This window comes from Carettochelys insculpta, chromosome 1, assembly GCF_033958435.1.
Source record: "Carettochelys insculpta isolate YL-2023 chromosome 1, ASM3395843v1, whole genome shotgun sequence".
In the NCBI taxonomy this organism is placed as follows: Eukaryota; Metazoa; Chordata; order Testudines; family Carettochelyidae; genus Carettochelys; species Carettochelys insculpta.
Genome location: NC_134137.1, coordinates 277,345,686 through 277,367,634, shown reverse-complemented (window position 1 = coordinate 277,367,634; position 21,949 = coordinate 277,345,686). Strand labels below are relative to the sequence as shown.

The 21,949-nt window shown below is 43.8% G+C and overlaps 1 protein-coding gene across 3 annotated transcripts in view; it reads left to right on the top strand.

Moving 5' to 3' along the window:
* The window catches only part of LARGE1 (LARGE xylosyl- and glucuronyltransferase 1), a 458,979-nt gene that overhangs the window by 98,951 nt on the left and 338,079 nt on the right, over positions 1-21,949 (top strand). The gene's annotated exons all lie outside the window — the stretch shown is intronic.

Here is a 21,949-nt window from a genome sequence, read left to right as displayed (position 1 = left end):
TGTTGGGGCATATCTGGGGTAGGTCCATGCTAGAGCTGGGGTGCCTCTCCCTACCATGCTGGTACGTTCGGTGGGGAGAAGCATCTTTATCTGCTGCAGCCTTGAGCCCCTGTGTGTTCAGAGGGGACTTAGCTCAAGCTTCACTGTAAGTTACTCCTGGGAGACTTCTGCAGTACTGCATGTGTGCCTAATTAATGAGCTGTGCTGATTTTTAATGAGATGGGCAGAATCTATGTCTGCAGTGACTTCCTCTGTTGGCAACTAGGAGGCAAATGGGGCTGAGCAGGAACATGGTTATCAGTGTGATATTAGTGATGCACTAGAGAGGAAGAATGATTATGTAGTTCAGTCACAGAAGAGCGACTCAGGAGATCTGGCTTATTTCTCAGAACTGCTACAGACGTCCTGTATGACCTTGGGTAAGTCACTTATTTACTCTGTGCCTCAGTTTACTATTTGTATAACAGTACTCTTTCCACCTGCTCTGTTAGAGTGTACACTCTTTGGGGCAGGGACTGTCTTTTAATATGTGTTGTACAGTAAAACCCTGAGTTACAAGGGGGTTGCATTCCTCGCAGCCTCAAGAATAACTCAAATTTCACATTAAGTTGAGGGAGGGGGACCCCTCCCTCCTCCTCCTCCTCTGAGCCCCAGGGAGTCTGGAGCCAGGCCCAGCAATGCCTGGTCACTTTACAGGTTCCCACTCAGCCCTGGGGAGCTGGGAGCCAGGTTGAGCAGTGTCTAGTCAGTTTCCCAGCTCCCCACTACTTGCCAGAGCCAGGAAACTGACCAGGCACTTCTGTGCCTGGCTCCTGGCTCCCTGGGGATAAGGGGCTTCCCCCCTCCTCCCAGCAGCAGCATCGCTCTGGCTTCCCCCAGCTGGGGAAAGCAGGTGGAAGCTGCGGGGCTGCTTCGTTCAGTGCTCCACTGCCAGCTCCAGCACTTTGTGCTGGCGGTGAAGTACTGAAAGGGGAAGCCATGCCCCACCCAGGCTCTAGCCACCCACATCCCCCAGATTTCGAAATTCACGTTAATTTCGAAATTCACGTTAATACGATTAACACATATGTCAAACTCACGTAAAGCAGTTATTTACTGGATAGTGTAAACCACACACCTGGGTGTGGTTCACTTTCTCATGTAGTGGCTCCTAGGACCAATTACAGAGAGAGAGAATGTGTCTCCACAGTAGCCTTATCTCTAAAAATCCAGCTAGCTTTAAGCTCAAACTGTAGAGGCTCTTGCACTGAGCTCCAGAAATCACAGGTTTGAGTCCACTTGTGGGTGACTACAACAGCACATAGCACATGTAGGCACTTACCGTGGATGAAACCTTTATTTGCTATTGTACAATATGATTCCGCGATTTTCAATCTGAATGCCAGTCTGAAGCTAAGAAGGTCTGTGTAATGTCAAGCAATGGAGACTGCTACAAGCATGGCCAAGAGTATTTTTTGTTCAGAATATCACCAGGTTCAATTAGCACTGGGATTGTTAGTCTGTTACTATCTCATCACTCAGTTCTCAGCCACATTTGACTTTTTTTTTTTTTGTGCATACAACTTTACTAATGAATCTGTGCAACAGCGTGGGCTTTCAGCTATTAGCTATTCATAGTATTCCATTTGGATCAAAACAACCCAAAAGGTGCATTCTTGTCTCAATCTTAGTTTTTTTTCATTGCATAGTTCATCCAATCATCAGGCAAGCCAACCATTCCCTTTAGGGTCTATATAGTTTCTTCTGGTGTATGGTTACTATCTGTTTTCCTGCAACCAACAAATGTGCGTCAATACTTTATCTCAAACTGTTGTTAGACGGATTGGCTGCCTCTTATTTCCCTTCTCTCCACGTTCCCCCATATGTTATAATTCCGATCTTAGTTAGGTCATCTTGCTAAACCATATGACATCTACTGTCCAGTTGTGGCACTGCAATCCTTTAATATTCACAAAGAGGAAGCCGTGCTAGTCTATACACTATCAAAACAAAAAGCAGTCAAGTAGCACTTTAAAGACTAGCAAAATAGTTTATTAGGTGAGCTTTCGTGGGACAGATCCACTTCTTCAGACCATAGCCAGACCAGAACAGACTCAATATTTAAGACACAGAGAACCAAAAACAGTAAGCAAGGAGGACAAATCAGAAAAAGATAATCAAGGTGAGCAAATCAGAGAGTGGAGGGGTGGGGGGGAAGGTAAGGAATTAGATTGAGTCAAGTATGCAGACGAGCCCCTATAGTGACTCAGAAAGTTCACATCCCGATTTAAACCATATGTTAATGTTCCGAATTTGAATATAAATGTCAGTTCGTCCACTTCTCTTTCTACAAAGGAGCGATAATTTCTCTTCAGTAACACACATACCTTTAGGTCATTGACAGGATGCCCCATTCCATTAAAATGTTGACTAACTGGTTTGTGGATCTGGAGTGTTTTGATGTCTGTTTTGTGCCCGTTGACCCTTTGTCTAAGGGAGTTAGAAGTCTGTCCAATATACAAAGCATCTGGGCATTGTTGGCACATGAATCATGGGCACTTTCTCATGCTCCTCTACTAACATCATATATGCCATCATGTGCCAACAATGCCCAGATGCTTTGTATATTGGACAGACTTCTAACTCCCTTAGACAAAGGGTCAACGGGCACAAAACAGACATCAAAACACTCCAGATCCACAAACCAGTTAGTCAACATTTTAATGGAATGGGGCATTCTGTCAATGACCTCAGGGTATGTGTGTTACTGAAGAGACATTATTGCTCCGTTTTAGAAAGAGAAGTGGATGAACTGATATTTATATTCAAATTCGGAACATTAACACATGGTTTAAATCGTGATGTGAACTTTCTGAGTCACTATAGGGGCTCGTCTGCATACTTGACTCAATCTAATTCTTTACCTTCCCCCCCACCCCTCCACTCTCTGATTTGCTCATCTTGATTATCTTTTTCTGATTTGTCCTCCTTGCTTACTGTTTTTGGTTCTCTGTGTCTTAAATATTGAGTCTGTTCTGGTCTGGCTATGGTCTGAAGAAGTGGGTCTGTCCCACGAAAGTTCACCTAATAAACGATTTTGATAGTCTTTAAAGTGCTACTTGACTGCTTTTTGCTTTAATATTCAGTGATCTTAAAAAAAAAAAAGGGGGGGGAGGGGGCATTTTATAAAGTAACTGCTTTTTTAAATAAAGTTTTCCTTTAGTTAAAACCTTATCTGTTGTCTCAAATCATTTAAAAATCTGAGGGAATAACTATACAGTATTATACAGTTATTGGAAAAATAAAGTAGATGAGTCAAACTCTTGACCAAATAATTTACCTCAGGGGTTCTCAACCTTCTGTCTTTCTGAGGCCGCCCCCAACATGCTCTAAAAACGCCACAGCCCACTTGTGCCACAATGACTGATTTTCGGCATACAAAAGCTGGGCTGGCATTAGGGGGTTGCAAGCAGTTGTGTGGGGCTCAGGGCACTGGGCTTCACCCTCATGTGATAGGGCTTTGGCTTTCTGTCCTGTGCTCCACTGAGTCTAATGTTGGCACTGCTTGGTGGACCCACAGAAACCTGTCCACTGCTCCCTAGGGGACCCTGGACCTCGAGCTGACAATCCCTGACTTTCCTTACCCTGGTACAATGTAACACAGTAGCTCTCAGCCTGTGGACTATGCACATCTCAGTCAGTACACAGCTGCAGCCCACATGACGTCCTCAGGGTGGTACAGGTAGTTAATATACTGCGTGGCTGCAGCACACGTAACTGAGACGGGTGAAAGTAACTTAAATTTGTTATAGGCACTCTTGTATTGCAACCCTCCCACCCCAGTGGGGGCCTCAGAACAGGGGGCGGGGGAGTTTGCAATGGGACAGAAACTGTAGACGTTGAAGAGCGGTATGGAGTGCAGGGGGCTCAGGTCAGAGGGCTGGGCGGTGAGTGGGTGTGAGGGAACTCAAAATGAGAGGCTGGGCCGTGGGACAGAGATTGGGCTAGGAGAGTGGCCACCACATTGCCCGACTGCTGGTTCCCCCCAGGGCTGGCCCAGCTGCCGAATCCCCCAGAGCTGGCTGGGGTGCGCTGACCATTCTGCCCAGCTCAGATTCTGGATCCCCCAGGTTTGAACCCAGATGCTCTGTGCCTGTCCTTGCCCCGGGGCTATGGGTGCTGGGACCTGGCCCTCCAGCCCCCCAGCTGTCTAGGATGGTTTGGGCTCCTGTAGGTGAAGGGGATAGAAAGGGAGGCAGGGAAGCAGAAGAGGGGGTGGGCTGCCCATACCTAGCACCATCATCACAGAAACGTTGACCGTGTATGGTGGCTGGCAACATCCAGAGCCCTACACCCATCTGGCTGCTCTCTCGCCAGTGCACTGCACTGGGGCGCACTAGCTTACTTTCACCTTCTCATGGAGAGCTGCGTGTGTGGCCAGTAAATAGATTGAGAACCACTGGTGCAGGAGTTGGAAAACATCCCAAAAGAAGCTACACGTATTAAATACCCAAGTAGCTGAACTACTGAGCCTTAATACGAGGCAGATTATGAATTTTATAATAAAAATTGAAGCCTATAGTTTAGGTTACAGAGAAGTTTTTCATGTTATGGCAGATGATAGGGCTGCAACCAATGATTTAGTCCTTATTCATTTAGCTGTGTAAGATCTGTGATTTCAGTCCACTCCGGGCTGTGGGACTCTTGTTTTAGCTCATTATGCTGCTGCATATGAAGTTGAGTTTTGCCTGATTTGAGGCTGAAAATGTGCAAAACCATGTGTGACTTTCATCTGAATGCTCAAATCCTTGCCTGGCATCAGTGAAGAAGAAAGAGATTAATGATAAAGCTCAGCTGGAATTCACCAAGAGGCATGTGGGCTGAATTTCAGGTACATATCATGCCTGGTTTAGAGTTTCAAAAGGAAAGTGTCCTATGGCTTGTCATATTGACTGAACTTTTTATAAACAGTTGAAATGCTATCCAAGTGACTTAGACACTGTAACAGTTCTTTAGAAGTTGTGATCCAAAATCCCAAACCCACACATGAGGTTAACAGCTAAACAAGCTTTTAATAATAAAGAAATGCAACATATCACTCATAAAATCATCCAAATGCACCTAGATATAATTGGCTCATATTTGTTAGTGGAGCACTAAACAGGTTAGTGAATAAAACACTCTAAAATATTAATGAGAAATGAGGTCTGATCTAGTAATAAATAGGGCATTTTATCTGGAATCCAGTGTTTCGGATGCTATTCTGGACTTTGCCTTCCACTTGATGTATAACTGTTGTGAACCCACTTCAGTCTTTGGCTCTGTAAACGAGGGATATTGTTACCTACTCATTCTAAACTTTAGTGCTTGTAAGAAGCATTGAGCTCCTCAAACCAAAGGTGCTACATAAATACAAAATACTGGTATGATTGCTAATGTATTCTGTCACAAGTCACAAACTGACACTCCTCCCATATGTCTGTTTTGCGGCTTCATTGTACTGTTGAACACTGACTTTCCGTCATTTGACAGAGATACATTTACATAGAATCATGGAATACTAGAACTGGAAGGGAACTCGAGAGGCCATCAAGTCCAGCCCCTGCCCCAATGGCAGGACCAAGTACTGTCTAAACCATCCCTGACAGACATCTATCTAAGCTGTTCTTAAATATCTCCAGTGATGGAGATTCCACAACCTCCCTTGGCAATTTATTCCACTGTTTGACCGCCCTGACGGTTAGGAACTTTTTCCTAATGTCCAACCTAAACCTCCCTTGCTGCAGTTTAAGTCCAGTGCCCCTTGTTCTATCCTCAGAGACCAAGAAGTACAAGTTTTCTCCCTCCTCCTTATGACACCCTTTTAGATACTTGAAAACTGGAAGCATGTCCCCCCTCAATCTTCTCTTTTCCAAACTAAACAAGCCCAATTCTTTCAGCCTTTCTTCATAGGTCATGTTCTCTAGACCTTTGATCATTCTTGTTGCTCTCCTCTGGACCCTCTCCAGTTTCTCCACATCCTTCTTGAACTGCGGTGCCCAGAACTGGATGCAATACTCCAACTGAGGCCTAACCAACACAGAGTGTAGCGGAAGAGTGCCTTCTCATGTCTTGTTCACAACACACCTGTTAATGCATCCCAGAATCATGTTTACTTTTTTTGCAATGGCATCACACTGTTGACTCATATTTAGCTTGTGGTCCACTGTAACCCCTAGATCCCTTTCTTCTGTAGTCATTCCTAGACAGTCTCTTCCCATTCTGTCTGTGTGACACTGATTGTTCCTTCCCAAGTTAAGCACTTTGCATTTGTCCTTATTAAACTTCATCCTGGTTAGCTCAGTCCATTTCTCCAATTTATCCAGCTCATTTTGAATTATGACCCTGTCTTCCAAAACAGTTGCAACCCTCCCAGCTTGGTATTATATGCAAACTTAATAAGCATACTTTCTATGCCAATATCTAAATCATTGATGAAGATATTGAACAGAACTGGTTCTAAAACAGACCACGTGGAACCCCACTTGTTATACTTTTCCAGCAGGATTGAGAACCATTAACAACTACTCTCCGAGTATGGTTATCCAGCCAGTTATGCACACATGTTATAGTAGCCTCATCTAAGTTGTATCTGCCTAGTTTATTGTTAAGAATATCATGCAAGACCATATCAAATGCTTTACTAAAGTCTAGGTATACCACATCCACCGCTTCTCCCATATCCACAAGGCTTGTTATCCCATCAAAGAAAGCTGTCAGATTGGTTTGACATGATTTGTTCTTCACGAATCCATGCTGGCTGTTCCTTATCACCTTACCACCTTCCAAGTGCCTGCAGATTATTTCTTTAATTACCTGCTCCATTGTCTTTCCTGGCACAGAAGTTAAGCTGACTGACCTGTAGTTTCCTGGGTTATTCTTATTCCCCTTTTTATAGATGGGCACTATATTTGCCCTTTTCCAGTCTTCTGGAATCTCTCCTGTCTCCCATGATTTTCCAAAAATGATAGATAAAGGCTCAGATACCTCCTCTATCAGCTCCTTGAGTATTCTAGGGTGCATTTCATCAGGCCCTAGTGACTTGCAGACATCTATTTTTTCTAAGTGACTTTTAACTTTTTCTTTTTTTATTTCAACTTCTAACCCTACCCCTTCCCCACTAGCATTCACCATGTTGGGCATTCCTTCATCAGACTTCTCAGTGAAGACTGAAACAAAGAAGTCATGAAGCATCTCTGCCATTTCCAAGTTCCCTGTTACTGTTTCTCCCTCGTCACTGAGCAATGGCCCTACCCTGTCCCTAGACTTCCTCTTGTTTCTAATGTATTTATAAAAAGCCTTCTTGTTTCCCTTTATGCCTGTAGCTAGTTTGAGCTCATTTTGTGCCTTAGCCTTTCTAATCTTGCTCCTGCATTCTTGTGTTGTTTGCCTATATTCATCCTTTGTAATTTGTCCTTGTTTCCATTTTTTAGATGATTCCTTTTTTATTTTGAGATCATGCAAGATCTCCTGGTTAAGCCAGGGCGGACTTTGCCATATTTTCTATCTTTCCTACGCAGCGGGACAGCTTGCTTTTGGGCCTTAATAGTGTCCCTTTGAAAAACTGCCAAAAACACGTTTTAAAAGAATTAAAAACAAAGGGTCAGATCATCTCTCTGATTTTAGCTTTGGCAAATACTGAAGGGGAGGATGAACTTGTTGAGATTTGTTGGCCTGTGTGTTTTTATTCATTCTTACAGAGTTTCACATTGAAGGTATGAGTTGACTCAGGAATATTTAAAGACTTTCTTGATTTTACACAATTGAATTCCAATTTTATTAACTTGAACAAAGTCTTTCCATGTATACTCTTATTCCATGTGAATATTAGGGAAGGTTTGCTCATCATAAACCTTGAGGGAGACTTTCATTTTCTTGATTGGACATAAGGGCTACGTCTACACGTGAAGCCTACATCGAAGTAGCCTATTTCGATGTGGCGACATCGAAATAGGCTATTTCGATGAATAACGTCTACACGTCCTCCAGGGCTGGCAACGTCGATGTTCAACATCGACGTTGCGCAGCACCACATCGAAATAGGCACTGTGAGGGAACGTCTACACGCCACAGTAGCACACATCGAAATAAGGGTGCCAGGCACAGCTGCAGACAGGGTCACAGGGCGGACTCAACAGCCAGCTGCTCCCTTAAAGGGCCCCTCCCAGACACAGTTGCACTAAACACCACAAGATCCACAGAGCCGACAACGAGTTGCAGACCCTGTGCATGCAGCATGAATCCCCGCTGCAGCAGCAGCAGCCAGAAGCCCTGGGCTAAGGGCTGCTGCCCACGGTGACCATAGAGCCCCGCACGGGCTGGAGAGACAGCGTCTCTCAACCCCCCAGCTGATGGCTGCCATGGAGGACCCCACAATTTCGACGTTGCGGGACGCGGATCGTCTACACGGTCCCTACTTCGACGTTGAACGTCGAAGTAGGGCGCTATTCCGATCCCCTCATGAGGTTAGCGACTTCGATGTCTCGCCGCCTAACGTCGAAGTTAACTTCGAAATAGCGCCCGACGCGTGTAGCCACGACGGGCGCTATTTCGAAGTTAGTGCCGCTACTTCGAAGTAGCATGCACGTGTAGACACAGCTAAGATGTCCTGGCTGTGGGACAAAATGGGATTTGTCTTAAGTTTCGTCAATTCCCAGAACATATCTGAATAGGTAGCAAACCCTTGAGGCGGTATCTTGATGAGAAACTGAGTGATTTCTGGAGATAGTCAGAGGTATAGTAGTAGCAACCTGAATACATGGTCAAGAGCTCCATGTTGGTGAAATGGATGTGCACACACACGCATGCCGTCTCTTTCTCTCTCTTCCCCCCGCCACTGTTACTGATTCTCATAATTTTAATGCAAGCCTTTCGTTTATTGCTGTTTCTCTTTGAGCCTGAGCTCTGGGGTTTGGAGGCTAGATTTTTAGCCCTCAGGTTACAAAGAAAAGCTTAATAATGGGACTTCATCTAAGCATAGAAACTTGAACAGAAATGAAAAGAACCCAACATTTATCATTTTTAAAAATCTCATGATTTTTGGGGGGCTTGATTGATTTTTGAATACTTCAGATTGCCAATGCTGTGCTCAGACCCTCATTCAGGAAAACACTCAACCATTTGCTTAACCCCAGTAAGAGCCATGGAATTTAAGAATGTACTTAAAGACTTTAAATTCGTTCCTGAATCAGGGCCAAAGAGAGAGAGAGAGAGAGAGAGTGTACTGTCTGTGCTTCTTCAAATACCTGTTATTGTAGGATTTAGGTGCTAGTAATATAGGAAAACTTTTTTTACCAAAGGTGTGTAAAGAGATTAGTGAAGGTCCATATAGAACTAATAGTGGCTACAAGTACCCATAAGTGTAATTTGATTTCCCTTAACGATCCTGGAAAAGGTGTCCAGTTGCTTGCCCCTCTTCTCCCCCCCACCTCATAAATGATAAAAAGAAAAAACATACACATCCTTGAATGATTGGTTTATTAGAACCGCAAACTGAGAATTTTAATTATGCACAGTCTCATCATGCAATTTTATACGTGCCCATGCACATGCACACAATTTCCTTTTCAGGAAACTTATTGTACATTGATGTAAATTTGTAATCGTGTATTTATGACCTCAGTACTTGCAGAATAGTAGGGGGCTAAAAGAAGGATGATAATAAGGAATATGTTAAAACTCTCATATGAAGTGAGATTGCAAAGATCGGGACTGTTCACAAGATGGGGCATGTAAAAAGTGCATGTAATTATAAATAGTACAAATAACAAGGGGACATTCAATGAGATTAATTAAAACTGATGAACTATTCAAAACAGAGGGAAGCGGATCCAGAAATACTGACCTCCAGTCCCATATTCTGACCTTAGACCGAAACTCTCTTCCTGAGAGAGGTATGCTCTACATATAGGAGAGGGAGAGCTATCCAAAATACAGATTTATTTGAAAGAACTGTTTAAATACTAACTAGACAAATGAAAATGTCAGATCCTTGGATCTTCTTTTGTCAGTTTGTCCCCTTGAGACCACTTTTTTATTTTAGCTTTGCTTGACCTTCAGTAACCTCTTGCGTATTCCTTTTGGAGGTCCATTAAATTCACACATGCTGTATTAGCCTTATACTCATATGAGTATAATCTTTGTAGCGCAGCAGTAAGAAGCTAAGAGAAACATTTTTTATTTCAGTTTAGTAAACACTTATTCAGTGTTATAAGAGAGTTCTATGATGAATACGCTTGCGAAAGGTATTTTACATCTAAATCGATCTCTCCTAGTAAAAAGAAAAAACTTGATCTTCTTCAAACCACTCTGCAAGAGCTTCTCATAGATCTTAAAAAAAAAAAAAAAAAAAAATCTTTCCCTTCAACATGTTCACTAGTCACTCAGCCCAATAAAACCTGAGAAAATAGATAGACTGCAGTATGCCTGGAAGGCATAACGGTTAAGAGCAAATTGATATCCTATTTTAGCATGCAATGGACAGAATTGTAGCAACAAATCTCAGGCATTGAGACCCCAGATTCAACATGAGTTAGCTATTCATTTCTTTCAACAGCTTTGGTGCTAATGCTTTATTTCCAATACTATATAAAGTTCTTGTGAGTTTGCTCCAAAACAATGTGAATCCTCTTTATCGTCCTCCAACTGCTAACTGAAAATGTAGCTTGCAGCTCCTGGTACCATCTGATGTTCTGCAATAATACACCAAGACACTTCTGAAACCCTTTTTAATTTGCCAAAACGTTGTTTTCATTACATAACAACGTAGATTTAACAGAGGCTGTGCCCTCTATATGATTTTATTCATGTCCAGTTTTGAGAAATGTACTTCTAAATCTCTTGTTAGTAGTATAATTATACAGATAGTCACTTCCCTCCATCTTTGAGTTCCCCTTGAGTTGAATGACTTGATTTTAAACAAAATAAAGAATAATGTGTGTACCTGGCTTTAGTAATGCCTAAACAATATCTAGCAAGTAAGCAGAGGGTGTGTCTCCTAAAATCATGGGTGTGACATCACAGCTATTAATCATAAGGTGCCAGATCCTTAACTGGTGTGAATTGACTTAGATTGCTTTGACTTCACTGGAGCTATGATGATTTGTCCCAGCGGAGGGTTTAACTTAAGATACTTTGTACAGTAAACCCTTTCATAATCTGCAGCCCTGTGCTTTATCACATCTGTGATGACCACACAGCTGAAGCTTTGAACATGTTCACCGACCATCTTGCTCTGTCTTAATTAATTAGTCTTCTCCCTTCACATTAACTTTTAGTCTTTCTTCTTGGCTGGTCTGTGTGTTTTGCAGAGGGGAAGGAGACTCTTATTCCATGGAGAGGTAGATAGAATGAGGCTCTTGAGATGGCTGAAAGCTGTGATTTTATTCAAACAACATGCAGTCAAGGGGCAGCACTAAAAAATCTGTTTTCTTCTTTGAACATCAGCCTTCTCTTTTCTCCATTAGTTGGATCAGAGGTTGCTCATATACTGTGTGTCTGCAGGAGAAGTGGTGCATAGCCAAAGAGGTGTTTCCTCCTGAAGTTTTGTTCAGACACATTTCCACTCTTGAGCTGGGCCACTCACTGTACCCTGGCTGGGAACCTTCTGACAAGCTGTGACCTCTGCGGGCCAAATGGACTTCTTAAGCAGTGGTTCCAGCTGATGGGGTACCTGCTGGTGTAGTTCTCATATGCCACCAGTTCCAGCCTGCCCTCAGACCAGTACACTAGAACTCCATTGGGGTCTTCAGCTTGTCAGCGTTCTGGCTGTTTTACTCACCACGGGGACTGCTTTCTTGTGAGCAGTTAAGAAACAGTATAGAAAGTTTTAAAGTAGTTCTTGTCCCAGTAAGGAAATGATTGATTGTTTTATTGTGGGGGTGGGGGGGGAGGACTTTTTCTGGTTACAGTTACTTCCCTTATGGATGGCAGATCCAATAACTGACTGGAAGTAAGGAATGCTTGTTTTGTGAGATAAACGTTGTAGTCTCAGCCTCTAACATTAACTTATCGAGATGCTTCAGTGGAAGGTATTTACCTGAGCATTGTTCCATATGCCTTAATTTTACCACCGGCTGTATAATTTTATATTCTGCTATAGTCTGTTTCTATGGAGTGTGTTAATAGAACCATACTTAAAGATATCCTGTTGTCAGGGTTTTGGAGACAGGTTTAGAATATATTCAGACGCAGAATCTGGTCCAGAATGTCTAAGCAAGAGAGATTCTGTGTCAGGAGAATCAGAACTGTTTGGTAGGCTTTGATTTTGGAGCATTCCAGGTAGTGGAATCAGAGAAGTGGGTAGCAGGAAAGATGGCACTGCCCTTCCTCAGAATATTGCTTTTCTTCTAAGACTGTATCTACACTACAAGATAAATTCAACATTTACTAAATTTGAATTTTTAACCTCATTCTTGTGAATTCGAATTTAAGTGCCTGCAAACCTTCTGGAAATTCGAGCCACCATTTGACTGTGTCAAGTTCCTGCATCCCCATTGCCTCATCCAAGTTAGACTGTGAGCAGTGCGTTGTGGTTACCTATTCCAAAGTGCCTTAGGCCTGGTTGCTTGTGGGTGTTTCATGTCAGAGTTCATGACTGCAAAGCACTGTCCCAGAGCTCAGAGCACCCAGTAACTGCGCAAAAGCGAACTGGAGATCGCACCATTTGCCCGGCATTTTCTCTGACACAGCACTAGCGCAAGCATGGATCCCCAGTTGTTTCAAGTCATTGCGCACACCATTGCAGCAGCTTCACACTGTCATGCAATTTTGCTTTCTATTACAAAGCACAGTGATGGGTTGGAATGATGATGGTGGTGGTTTTGAAGAGCACATCTTTCAACTGCGGTCCAAGAACTCACAACTGCTGGCTACCCCGAATGCATTCCTAGCAGTAGAGCAGTGGTTTTGGACTTGAGACCAGCACACACTGGTGGGACCACATCCTTTTGGAGTCCTGGGCCAACCAGCAGTGGGTGCAGAACTTTCACATGTGCAAATCCACTTTTATGGAGCTTTGTGATGTGCTGGCCTCCGCAGTGAGACGCAACAACACAAGGATGAGGCTGGCTTTAAAAGTTCAGAAGTGAATGGTAATCGCTCTGTGGAAGTTTGCAATACCTGGCAGTTACCGGGCAGTGGCTAATCAATTTGGGGTGAGCAGATCTTCAGTTAGGTCCGTGGCAATGCAGGTGGTCCATGCAATCTGTTGGCATCTTTTACGTAGAGACTGTCCAGTTTGGCCAATGTAAATTGCAATGGGGCATTGCTGGCACATGATGGCATATATTATATTAGTAGATGTGCATGTGAAAGAGCCCCTGATGGTGTAGTTGATGTTAGGTCCTGTGATGATATCATTACTGCAGTTTACATTGGACAAACTGGACACTCTCTACGTAAAAGAATAAATGGACATAAATCAGATATCAGGAACGATAACATACAAAAACCTGTAGGAGAACATTTCAATCTCCCTGGTCACTCAGTAACAGATTTAAAAGTAGCTAGTCCTACAACAAAAAAAAAAAAATTCAAGAATAAAACTCGAAGAGAAATTTCTGAGCTGCAACTTATTTGCAAATTTGTCTCCATCAACCAGATATTAAACAGAGACTGGGAGTGGCTGGCTCATTACCAAAGCAGTTTCTCTGCTCTTGATGTTCACACCTCCACATTAGCATCTGACAATGGGCAACATCCCCCCGACTGATCTCTCTTGTTTTCTCCTCTCTTGATGTTCACTACTCCTCATTAACTGCTGATGATGGACCATTTCTACCCTGACTGAATAGACCTTGTCAGCTCTGGCCCTCCCTTTTACTGAGACCCCACTCTTTAAATCCTCCTGTGAAACCCCCTCACTCATGCATCTGGCGAAGTGGGTCTTTGCCTGGGAAAGGTTATGCTCCAAAATATCTGTTAGTCTATAAGGTGCCACAGGACATGTTGTTTTTTAAGGGAGGGTTATTTTCCTAAAAAAGGGCAACTGAGCTTTCAGCCCCCCCCCCCCCGACACCCCCCTGCCCAGTTCCATCTGCCGCCAGTCCTCTGTGGACATTGGCTTAGCAGCAGGCACCTGTGCTTTTAGCCCTCTATCCACCACCACCCAGCTCTCTTCTGTCTGCCACCAGTCCTCTGTAGACCTTAGCTTACTGGCAGGCACTGTGCTTTCAGCCCTCCACTCACCACCCCCTAGCCCGGTTCCATCTGCCGCCAGTCCTCTGCGGACCTCAGCTTAGCAGCGAGCACGTGTGCCTTCAGCCCTCCACACCACCACCCCTCCCAGTTCCATCTGCCGCCAGTCCTCTGCGGACCTTAGTTTAGCAGCAGGCACCTGTGCTTTCAGCCCTCCACCCACCATCCCACCAGCCGGTTCTATGCAAAGATTTGTGTACCCTACCAGCACCCCTGGCCAGTTGTGCACAATGATTTGTGTACCCTACCACTCATGCATGCCAAAAAATCACACTGAGGTCAAAAGGTTAAATTTCTCTTGGGGTGAAGATAGGTTTAAGTGGATGGGGAAAAGCCTTGACAAGGGTGGTGGAATATCCTTTTGCAGTGGCCATTGGGGCTAGAGTGGCAGGCTGTCTTTGCCCTCCCTTCCTCAAATTCAGGGACTGTGATACCAGGGAGCGGGGGTGACCTGTCTGCAGGGAACTCTGGGCAGCAGTCAGCAGAGCCCGTAGTGCTGTGTTGGGAGTGCCTCTGCAGCTGCAGCATGGAACACAGGACCTCCGTTTGGTTGTTCACTGCCATTAGTAAATTTCCTGCTTGCTCTTGCATTTTGTGCTGCCACTTAGCTGTAGCATGATGCCACTGAGCTGTGTCCCTTTGCATCTTACTGGTTTCTTCCTCAGACCACTCCCTGTGCTGCAGGATGAGATCCTGCTTGCACCTTTTTTATTTCCCCACCCTGCCTCCCATGCTGGGAATGATAGCTGAAAAGTAAGTGAAGGTCAAAATTAAAATACAATTCAGACATAGCACTTCTCCATGGAATGAATGGCTCTCTGTTTCTCTTATCAAGGAAAATTTCTTTTTGCAAGGCTGCTTAAGGCTTATTAAGGATAGCATTCAACGCGTGCATTGCACAAGCCATCATTTACCATCATTTATCCAGAACATTTTGTTGTGGACATGGTAAGCTATTGTCCACTTCTTTGGGAGAAAGTGGAAGGCTGCAAAGTAGAGGAAGCTGTAAGGTGTCTGGGGGCTGAGGCAGAATTTTTTTGGCCATTCACGGAGCAACCTTCTGCGATGAGCAACATCTGTAGAGCCTGGTAGCTGCGTGTTGAGAGGGGATGATGAGAAGGGTTCAATTCCAGTCACATGGGTGGCTGAGTGGGGGAGGGGATCCCTCTAAAGTAAAAGTAAATGCTGTTGGGGGGAGTGTTTCATGCAGTCTGCCAGGTTGGGGCAGACCTCATCAGGGAAAAAAGGTAATTTGAAGGAGGGCAAATCCACCTATGCTGTACATGCTACTTTGTGGTAGCAGGGTCTGCAGAGCCCAGTAGTTACTTGGCGAGAGGGAAGGGTTCGTTTCCACCTGCATGGATGCCTGGGTGGGCAGGGATCCCTGTAAAGTGAAAAGAAATGCCAGGGAAAGCCACATATTGCAGAAATGTGCTCCAGGGAAATGTAAAAGGACAGGAAGCATGGGGGAAAAAGTCCGATGCAAATTTGTGTGCTTCTTTGGGTTGCCAAAGAAGACATCATCCTCCTAAAACTAAGAGATATGGACAAAGAAGAGCTGCTCATCCTGTGTGACCACAAGCCTGGAAAATTTGCCTAAGTGCTATGTGGCATCATGACACCAGATTGCTGTCTGGTTGCCTGGCATGGCAAGGTGTGCTACTGTGGAAGCCATAATAAGTTAGGCCTGCCAAAAAACTTTGTGCAGAAATACAAGAGTGCTTGGATAAGGCCTTTGAAGAGATCTCCAAAAAGAATAGAATCATAGAATCATAGAACAAGTCTCCAGGACCAGACGGTATTCACCCAAGGGTTCTGAAAAACTCAAATGTGAAATTGCGGAGTTATTAACAGTGGTTTGTAACCTATCCTTTAAATCCGCTTTGGTACCCAATGACTGGAAGATGGCCAATATAACGCCAATATTTAAAAAAGGCTCCAGAGGAGACCCTGGCAATTATAGACCGATAAGTCTAACATCAGTACCAGGCAAATTAGTAGAAACAATAGTAAAGAATAAAATTGCAAGGCACATAGAAGAGCATGAATTGTTGGGCAAAAGTCAGCATGGTTTCTGCAGAGGGAAGTCGTGTCTAACTAATCTATTAGAATTCTTTGAAGGGGTTAATAAACATGCGGACAAGGGGCACCCAGTGGACATAATATACCTAGATTTCCAGAAAGCCTTTGACACGGTCCCACACCAAAGGCTTTTATGTAAATTAGGCGGTCATGGGATAGGAGGAAAGATCCTTTCATGGATCGGGAATTGGTTAAAAGACAGAAAACAAAGGGTTGGAATAAATGGTAAATTTTCACAATGGAGGGGGGTAACTAGTGGTGTTCCCCAGGGGTCAGTCCTGGGATCGATCCTGTTCAACTTGTTCATCAATGATCTAGAAAATGAGGTAAGCAGTGAGGTGGCAAAGTTTGCAGATGACACCAAGTTGTTCAGGACAGTCAAAACCAAAAGGGATTGTGAAGAACTACAAAAAGATCTCAGCAAACTGAGTGATTGGGCAGCAAAATGGCAAATGAAATTTAATGTGGGTAAGTGTAAGGTAATGCACATTGGAAAAATAACCCAAATTACACGTACAACATGATGGGGTCATTTAGCTACAACAGATCAGGAAAGGGATCTTGGAGTTATAGTGGATAGTTCTCTGAAGACATCCACGCAGTGTGCAGTGGCAGTTAGTAAAGCAAATAGGATGTTAGGAATTATTAAAAAAGGGATAGATAATAAGACAAAATATATCATACTTCCCCTATATAAAACTATGGTACGCCCACATCTTGAGTACTGTGTGCAGATGTGGTCTCCTCACCTCAAAAAAGATATATTGGCCTTAGAAAAGGTACAGAAAAGGGCGACTAAGATGATTAGGGATTTGGAACGGGTCCCATATGGGAGAGGCTAGAGAGACTGGGACTTTTCAGTCTGGAAAAGAGGCGATTGAGGGGTGATATGATAGAGGTATATAAAATCATGAATGGTGTGGAGAAAGTGAACATAGAAAAATTATTTACCTTTTCCCATAATACAAGAACTAGGGGACACCAAATGAAATTGATGGGTAGTAGGTTCAAAACTAATAAAAGGAAATTTTTCTTCACACAGCGCACAGTCAACCTGTGGAACTCCTTGCTGGAGGAGGCTGTGAAGGCCAGGACTCTATTAGGGTTTAAAAAAGAGCTCGATAAATATTTGCAGGTTAGGTCCATAAATGGCTATTAGCCAGGGGTAAAGTATGGTGCCCTAGCGTTCAGTACAAGGGCAGGAGATGGATGGCAGGAGATAAATCACTTGATCATTGTCTTCTGTTCTCCTTCTCTGGGGCACCTGGCATTGGCCACTGTCGGCAGACAGGATACTGGGCTGGATGGACCTTTGGTCTGACCCAGTATGGCCATTCTTATGTTCTTATGTTAGAAGAGTAGGACTAGAAGGGACCTCGAGAGGCCATCGAGTCCAGCCCCCTGCCCTCATGGCAGGACCAAGCATTTTCTAGACCATCCCTGAAAGCCATCCATCTAACCTCTTCTTAAATATCTCCAGTGATGGAGATTCGACCACCTCCCTTGGCAATTCGTTCCAGTGTTTGATCACCCTGACAGTTAGGAACTTTTTCCTAATGTCCAACCTGAACCTCCCCTGCTGCAATTTCAGTCCATTGCCTCTTGTTCTATCCTCAGAGGCAAGGAAGAACAAGTTCCCTCCCTCTGCCTTATGACACCCTTTTAAATACCTGAAAACTGCTATCATGTCCCCCCTCAATCTTCTCTTTTCCAAACTAAACAAGCCCAATTCTTTCAGCCTTTCTTCATAGGTCATGTTCTCTAGACCTTTGATCATTCTCGTTGCTCTCCTCTGGACCCTCTCCAATTTCTCCACATCCTTCCTGTACTGCGGTGCCCAGAACTGGACACAATACTCCAGCTGAGGCCTAACCAGCGCAGAGTAGAGCGGGAGAATGACTTCTCGTGTCTTGTTCACAACACACCTGTTAATGCATCCTAGAATCATGTTTGCCTTTTTCGCAACAGCGTCACACTGTTGACTCATATTTAGCTTGTGGTCCACTATAACCCCCAGATCCCTTTCTGCTGTAAGGGACACGCTCCATCCTCAGAAATATTAACACGCTGTTCTGAGGGGCATAGATCCATGGAATACCTGTACCCATACCCATACTTATTCCTATACCCACCCACAACCCGGTTGTATCATTCAGAAAAAAGTACTCATGTGAACAGCTTGGTCCCGGGGGCTCTGGGACTGGCATGCGGGGACTGGTTCCAGATCTAAGGTGAAGAGCTCTGGGCTGTGGGGAATAACTTCCTCCGGCCCCTGTTCATTGCCCCCTTCCTCCTGTCCATTGGCATCATCCTCCTGGGCCCCCAGCTCCTCTTGGATCACCCCTGACTGCAGACCAGGGCCTCCACAAGTGTCATAATTAAAACTGGGCTCCATGGTGAGGTCAGCCCCAATAAGCATGTGCAGATGTTCATAGTAGTGGCTGGTCTGTGGAGATGACTCTGACTGCTGGTTAGCTTCCTGGACTTCGTGATAGGCCTGCTGGAATTCTTGGCTAGTGCTTTCTCTTCCTTCATTCCCTTCCATCACAATCAAACAGCAATAATGAAAGGTACTGAAATCTGTTTAAATGTCAGTGGCCTTTAGGAAGGGTTGTGGTAGACTCTCTGAACATTTTAAAATCTAGGTTGGATGTTTTATAAAAGAAATTCTGTGATTCAAAGGTGGAAATAATTCAGGGAAGTTCTATGGTCTGTATTATATAGTAGATTAGATTAGAAGGTCACAGTGGTCTCATCTGGCATTATGGACCGTGGGAAATTTTTAATTTGATCACTGGACATATAAGACTTTGTTAATGGGACCACATCCTCACCAACCTGATTTTGAGTTCATATTATAAAACCACAGTGTAGATGACATAGTGAGGAGGAGAGATCCATAGCTGGAATAGCAGTGGATGCTGTAGCTCAGGACTAAAATCTAATGGTTTAGCTGTTAGTGGGGAAGTGAACGTATTATTAAGAATTTGCTGTGTTCAGTCAGTGTTGTCTTACTCTCTTTCAAAAATAACAAATGTATACTCTTTGAATTGACATGATGGCGCCTTAATCAAAGAATAACTCTGCCTTGTTCCTGTGTATTTGAAAACTGTAGATGGGGAAAAGTCTTGAGTGAATAATAAATAAATTACTGAATATGAAGCTCTTCCTTAAACGAAGAATCTTTCTTGCTGTCTGTAGGTCATTTGCAAAACTGATTGTGTGGGTTTTGCACACGAAGCATTTGCTAGTTTGGGAACATTGACACATCAGCAAACATGATGATTTTATACTTTGAAAAGCTGCCACTGAAACTGGAGGAAGCTACTCGGAATCTTTGGAAAGTGAGGATATGGTGGAAACTTTTAAAATAATTTGTGGCACTTTTTTTTTTTTTTTAGCACTGCTAGATGAATTATTCTTCATTTCTTGGGATGATCCATCACAATCTGGTTTGTCTGCCTGGGAACTTTCCAAAAGTCTTCCCTAGTTAGATAAAAGATCTGCATGGACGTGCAGAATGATTTGACTGGTTTGTTTGAAAGATGGTAGTCACACGTAGAGGCAGAAAATTTTATGGGGCAGGTCCTGATCTGTAGCCAAGATATAGTGCAACTGATGTGGGGATGCAAAGCTGGCCTTTGTGCTTCTGGATCCTGAGTCTACTTTACAGCAGTGTAGTGGTACAGAGCAGCTTAGAGTACAATTCAGAATGATGCTTATGTGTTGTCCAGTTCACAAACTGCATTTTCATGGGTACTTACTAAAAGCCAGTAACTCAAGAAAAACTGAACAATTGCTTAAACATGCAGTTCAGATATGAATGTGCATGTCAACAGCATGGTTGGTGCTTTTCTGTGTCTGTGTTTTACCATCTGTAGCAATATGCATCAGAATGCTCATGGCAGTGGACATAGGGTGGGATTTTCAAAACCGTTCATGCTTGGCCTCAACTGTGCTGTGCTTGAGCGCTGTACCACTAAAGTGTGAGAGCAGGGCTAGGCCAGTGCTTTGGTAAATCGCACCTGTCAAGAGTGATGTGTATTTTTATTTTGTACCAAAGGATGGAAGTGATGCACCTCAGGAAAATGGTGTAGAGTTTTTGCCATCTATAACCAACTGAGATATGTACCTTCTGTACAGGTAAAACTAGTGTGAAGTGCATCAGAAGGCAGGCAATATTATCTGTTTTTACTGAATGAACGTAAATAGCACTCGTCTCATAATGGTAGTACTTTTAGTGGGATTCTTTTTTTCTTTTTTAATGGATGACATTATCATTGTCACAGTTTCAGGGTAACTCCACTGTCCATACTCCATTGAGGGCACTGGCATCATGATTCCCAGTACCCAGTTGTCACTGAAGCCCCCATTCCTGACATTCTGTAAAATTTTGTCCCTTTCTTGGTAGTCAGGTACTACAGCCTCAGAAGCAGTGTTATGCTGAGATGACAGGTCTCCTTCCCCTGCTTGTAGAGAATGACAGCCACAAGGCACAGGAGCTTGAGCAGCCAGCTGGCTGGGGCAAGACTGCTTCTCCGGGTTTCCTGTGGAAAAAAGGGGATGCTAGGGTGCTGGCTCTGGAGGTTCTGGCTCTGGAGGTTCTCTGTCCGAGAAGATGACTACAGTGCTCACTGTAAGGCCTTTATTACAGTGCAACCTTTGCAGGTCCCACCCTGGCATTCAAACTCCATCTCCTGGTAATGCCTGATGTGGCACGGGTTTGGGTTGGACCAGAAGGAGGCGCCCAGCCTGGGTGCCAGGAGGATGGACTTCGCTAGCACAGAGTGGAGAAGGGTTGGTACCTGTGCAGTAACTATGACTTGCATATTTTGTCACTTCTTCATGGGCTGCAAAATTGCTGTTTTGGTTAGCTTGCAACGCTGACTCTATTCAGTGAAATTTTCTAAATGAGCCTTCTCTAGTCCAGCACCCTCGAGGCCTGACCGGAGCAAACGAGAGAATTTGCTGGACCCCAGGAGGTCAATATTTGCTAGTGCACTACCAACTCTTGCACTGCTTACTGGACTCTTAGAAGACCTTTAGGGTTAAATTACAGCTGAATAACAGCACAGAACACTGAGAGCCAGGGCAGGTGGCTGTAAACAAACTTTATGGGACCACACGAAACTTAGCCACACCCAGAATAAGTTGTCTTCTGGCTAATTAAAATCATGTAGGATTACAGAGGTTGCTGTATGAAAGAGTGCTAGACTAGAGAGGTTCAACCTGTATTCAATAAATATGGTAGTGTTCGCTTTCCCTGTAGAGACCCCCAAGTAGTGCTAACCCTAAGTAGAAAATTCTTGAAAGAAACTGTTTCTAAGCTCATCTTTCCTGTTCTGAATGTATCTCTTAGTTTTGCTTCAAATGGAAATCGCTTTCACTATGAATTTAATACATGTATGGTCTTAAAGATAAAATGTGTTTTCATTGCATACAATGTTGATTTAAAAATAAAGGTAGTCTGCATATCAGTATTCTAACTGCTGGTTAATTTCAGCATGGTCCGAAGGGCACTATTACTAAAGACTTTGCAGTGCTTGAATTTTTGTTCTTACAATCCCTATCACCAGTTTGCACCAATTTTTTATTTGCTGCTTATCTAACTTTTCTGGGGAGGTTTGTCTGCCTGGTATGTGAACTCCACAAA